General features: G+C 47.8%; 1 long non-coding RNA gene across 1 annotated transcript; it reads left to right on the forward strand.

The window, feature by feature from the left end:
- The first annotated feature begins 430 nt into the window (after window positions 1-430).
- On the forward strand, window positions 431-2,519 carry LOC121133644. The gene is made up of 2 exons (XR_005870570.1): window positions 431-603; window positions 976-2,519. It is a non-coding gene; the product is annotated as an uncharacterized LOC121133644 (long non-coding RNA).
- Window positions 2,520-5,298: the final 2,779 nt, after the last annotated feature.

Here is a 5,298-nt window from a genome sequence, read left to right on the forward strand (position 1 = left end):
CTCTCTCTTTTTGTCTGTCTCTGTGTGTGTACCTGTCTCTGCCTGCCTTTGTCTGACTCTGTGTGTGTGTGTGTGTGTGTGTCTTTCTCTCTCTCTGACACAGAGTCTCATGTAGCTTTCCCTGGCCTTGAATTCACTATAGTCCAGAATAGCATGATTCTCTTTGCCGCAGCCTCCTGAGCGCTGGAATCAGAGGTGTGTGCCACACCTAGCTTTGTTTTTAGCTTTCTTGTTGGCAGAGTCCTGGGGTGGCACAGAACGCTACATAACCAGAGACAGGGAGCATTTGCCTATGTCTCCTTTTTTTGTCTCCGTTTTAGAAGCAGCCAGTATTCCCTCATGGAGGCTCCGCTCTGCCAACTGATCCGAGTTTCCACTTATTTTTTTTTCCGTGTATCTAGTTCACGGGTGGAGCACGTGACACGGCACCCACATGGGGTCAAAGGACAGCTTGTGAGAGACAGTGCTTTCCTTCTACCTGCGGTCCTGGGGTTCCAATTCCAGTTGTCAGGGCTGGTGGCAAGTGCCTTCACCTGCTACGTCATCTCTGGCTCCTGTCCACGCCTTACAATGCGGATTATCTCAACACATGGGCTCTGCCAGGTCAGACTAAAAGCGGAACCCGGGGACAGAGGTTTGCTTTGGCTTGTGAAAAATGAGAAGTCAGGCACCGAAGAGTCTCACAGGTTGCAGGGTGGGAAAACGGGGAGGCGGGGAGGTTCGTCTAGATCTGAGAGAGCTCTGTCAAGTCTCTGGGTGACAAATTGTGGAGAAGAAAGAACGGGTGACAGAGAAATCAGAAAGTATTGTGGTGGGGGGGGGTCTGGGAATAAGTCGAGAAGTTTGTTTATACTGGGGATTAGTTTTTACTTCCTCAGAGAAAGTCCCCAAAGACGGGCTTAGGAGAACGGAAGTATTTCTGTCTCCTGCGAGAGTCCAGCTGGGCAATCTGGGGCTGGTGTGTTTGTTCTGCAGAATCTGCAAGGCTCAAGGGCCCTCAGCTCCTGGCCCTGCCTTTCCTAATCACAGTTGGCCTGGGGCAGTGCATTATCTGTACCGGAAAAGGCGATGGAGGGGCAAAGAGGAAGAGGGGGCAGACAGTCTAACGAGGGTCTGCGAAGGATTGCTTCCAGCAGCTACTACCGAGTACCACCTCATGTCAGATCTCAGCAATACGGCCACATCTAGCAAGGGCAGCCGGAGAATGAGGCATCCTGTAACCAGATTCCCAGCCAAGGGCTCTGTCACCGTCTGGGAAAGAAAGAATGGGTACCAGGAAATTCTCTGGCTTCCCCAAGCTACCATGTCTTCAAATCAAAAGAGGAAGGACAAGAGGCTGTACTTTATAGCAGTGGAAAATTATTCTCCGGATCTTCACGAGAAAGAATTTTCAAATTATCTTCCATCCCGGAATCCTGTTTCTAAGCGGATTGCCCTGGAAACCAAATAACCGTACAGATAACGCTGGCTTTGCCTCAAGTGGCCAAGTCTACCTACCCATGCCGCTGGAGAGGGTTGATTTGCCCAGGTCTTCATGACCCTGCCGTAATAACCCTCCCTTCAGAGATGCTCTTAAACGGACAATAAAGTCCATTATCCTAATGCTGTCAAAATACAGTTGTTTAAGCACAGCCTGTTAGCCTGTGGACCACTCCCAGCCCCCATTATTCTTGCTCTTTGGTGAAACAGCCGTAGCCCCTGGCTCCCCACATCACAGACATCCCAGTGGTCTCCCCTCCACCGGGTACCCTGCCCACGGCTTCCCGAAGCATCTTCCTAAGCCAGTGCTGACAACAGTGACTGTACTGTGTGCCACCCATGTGGGTAAAGTGTCCTGTGTGTACTGCCTTGCGTACTTGTTTGGGTTGCTGGGGACAAACCAGGGACTCTCTGTGTGGTAGGCAGGACTCTACCGCTGTGCTACATCTCCAGAAAAAAATGTTCTACCTTAAAACAACTCCTTCCTCTTGCCCTCAAAAAGTCTCATCCTACCGAGCCTGAGACGCTACCGTGTTGCTCTCTGGCTCGTGAGGGCAAACCTGAAAGGTATTTCTTGTTCTCCACGCTCTGCCTTCTGTTCCTCTCTCTGGGTGATTGGTCCATTCACTTAATATAATGGAGCTTTGTGTTTGAATAGAGGTAGGTTTCCAACTGGGATGTTAAGGATTCCTCTATCACAGGCTGTGGTTACAGGTATTAAAATGTTTACTGATAATGGTAAACATATATGCACTATTACCACCTGGAAAAAGCAAACACATAGAAACAGGTAAGGATTTAGAAATGCAAACAAACCATCATTTCCTTCTTCCCTGTACTGGGGTGTCTTGGTCTCAATTATATCAACTGCTTTTTAGGCTCTGTTTATTTACCTTTTGTTTTTGTTTTTTTGAGACAAAGTCTCCCTATGTAACCCTAACTATGCTGTAACTCTTTATGTACACCAGGCTGGTCTGGAACTCACAGAGATCTGCCTGCCTCTGCCACCAGAGTGCTGGGATTAAAGGCTTTTGCCACCATGCCTGGCTAAATTTTTCTTTATTTTATTTTGTTTGTACAAGTGTTTTGCCTGCACGTACGTGTGTGTACCACAGGTGTGCCCGGCGCCTTAGGACTGCAAAGACGATGTCTGGTCTCTGGAACTATACTTATAGGTGGTTGCGAACCAACATGTGGATCCTAGGTCCTGAACCCAGGTCCTCTGCAAGACCAGCAAGCGCTCTTAACCGCTGATTCGTCTCTTCAGCTCCCAGGGTTTGTCTTATTAACACAGGAAGGTTTCCGGAGTGTCCTTGACACGCTACGTTTCCACAGCTGCTGCAGTCTGGAAGTTGTCCCTTTGTTCATCCCTCCCTCCATCCACCTGGTGACACCGATCCCACGAGGCTCACCGCAGGGGAGCGACAGAGGGCAAGTCCCTGTTTCCTAGGGCCTTCCGTTCCCGGGCTGCGGTCCTTAGTCACAGCTGATTCAGTTCTCTGGAAAGCATCCGATGATGTCAGGGACACTTTGGGCATTGCTGTCACCTAGAAGGCGCTGCTACAGTTTCGTCCCTTGCGTCTACCACAGCACCTGCAGTGTTGCTGCCCTGGGCTGTTTGTCACCTGGACGCCTCAGGTCTCCCCACAGGCTGCCCCTGCCCTTCTCCTGCTTCACAGATAAGATGGGGGCAATTATTAAGGCAGATGCCAAGGCACCGGGCACTGAGTGCCAGTTCTATCTGTCTGGCAGAGTCCCCTCTTCCCTGAAGGTCTGTCTCTCTGTCCCTTTTCTGCTATTCCTTGGTTGGTGGAGGTGCTGGCTACATTTACTTCTCTTCCGTCCTAGAGCCCAGCACCAGGTGTTCATTGACACCACGACGCACTCGCTCCCTTGTCCTCTGTATGCTCACCCGGAATCCACTGAGTCACCACAGAGAGCTGCACCGGCTTCTAATAGTGGGTCATTTCTTTGTCCCTGCTCTGAGCGGAATTCATGGGAGGGACCCTGATTCTGCCTGTCAACTCCTCTGTCCCTCTCCCCAAGTCCTTCAGTACCCAACTCTGAGGAAGCAGGTCCCCAGCCCCCCTCACCCCGCCCCTCCCGCAGCTCCCCAAGTCTCCTCCGTACTCCCAAGTTTGCCTTGCAAGAGTGAGGGCCTCACTTTAATCCTCAGAAACCATAGCTGGGGAAAAGAGATGGATGGATCCCTGGGGTGTGCTGACCAGACATCTTAGCTTACTGGGTCAGCGAAAAAGACCCTGTCTCAAGAATATATATATATTATATAGATGTCACCTGATGAATGACAATGGAGATTGTCTTCTGGGCACGCGCGCGCGCGCACACACACACACACACACACACACACACACACACACACACACACTCTTTAGGAGGCCTCAGGAAACCAACACAGGATTAATTTCTTTTGTGGTCATCGAGCTTGTAGAGAGGCTTTTTCAAGAGCTGGATATGGATTGTAACACCATTCCTTTCTATATTTCACAAAGGTTAGCATGCTACTTGGAGATCCTACCTTATTTTCTCTGCAGATTACACGGGTCATTTTCTAGCTTTACTAACAAAACAAATTCGTTAAACATCAAATAAAACAAAATTAAGTAAGATTGTTACTGCCTCTGCCCTTTGTAGACTAGCTAATTAATACTCAATCTGTCTGAGTTGAACATTTTCAAATTAAGTTTCAAGCTTTCAGACTTAACCTGCAAATCTAGTTATTTTATTTGTAAATGCAGTGATTGTTTTTATATAAAAACGAGGATGATTTCTTTGTTGTTTGATTCGGGGTTTGCTTATAAATTTTAAAAGATGCAATTCCTTCAAACGACTGACTCTCACATGAGTAGCTTCATTTTCTAAAATGTCTTCCACAACCTTCACAAATTTAATATCTTTTTTTATTTTTTTTAGAAATGCCTGATGGGGCAATGTTTTAAAATCTTGCACGGAAAAAAAGTCTTTCTATAGCTGAAGTAACTCCTATAATAAACTTGGCTCTTGTGTGTAACAAATCGGGTCCTCTTGAATATTCGCACGCTGCTTAAGAATGTATTTATTTGGGACTGGAGCGATGCTTCAGTGGTTAAGCGTGTTTACTGTTTTTGTAGAGGACCCGGGTTCAGTTTCCAGCACCCACCTTAGGGAGCTCAGAGCCCCCTGTCAGTCCAGGTCCAGGTGAACTGATTGTCTCTTCTGGCCTCCGTGGGCCGATTGGGAACATCCAGTTGCGGTTTAACTAGCAACCGTTATTTTCTATGAATGACTTTTATTAGCATTTATTACTTATGCCTAACAATGGGCTCCACTCTGCCTTTTCATACGTGTCTATGATGTATTTTTACCATATTCACCATTTTGTCCCCCTTGTTGACACTTTCCCCTTTCCCAATTTATTCTCCATTGTGCCCTCGTGTGTGTGTGTGTGTGTGTGTGTGTGTGTGTGTGTGTGTGTGAGTCCATGTCCGTCCCAATGAGGGGGAATGATAGTGATGTTGAAGCCATTATTCACGACTTGGGGATTGTTTGAATTGGCATACTCACTAACCTCCATTTGTGATTTTCATGGAAATTGTTCAAGCCAGCGGTAAATGTAAAAACAGTCTCGAAAACTTGCACGCCGTTAGTTGACACTGTGCATTCTGCATCCATTCTGGTAAGCACCCATGGAAGGTAGGCTGTGTTCAGCCCTTTGCTCTGGCAATCTCATGAAAACCGGGCCCATGTGAATTCGTTTCTCTCCTGAACTAACGCCACGAGAAATGTTCATCTCTTTAGACAGCCTTTCAAGGCACCCCA

The sequence above is a fragment of the Mesocricetus auratus genome, unplaced genomic scaffold, assembly GCF_017639785.1.
Source record: "Mesocricetus auratus isolate SY011 unplaced genomic scaffold, BCM_Maur_2.0 Super-Scaffold_100023, whole genome shotgun sequence".
In the NCBI taxonomy this organism is placed as follows: domain Eukaryota; kingdom Metazoa; phylum Chordata; class Mammalia; order Rodentia; family Cricetidae; genus Mesocricetus; species Mesocricetus auratus.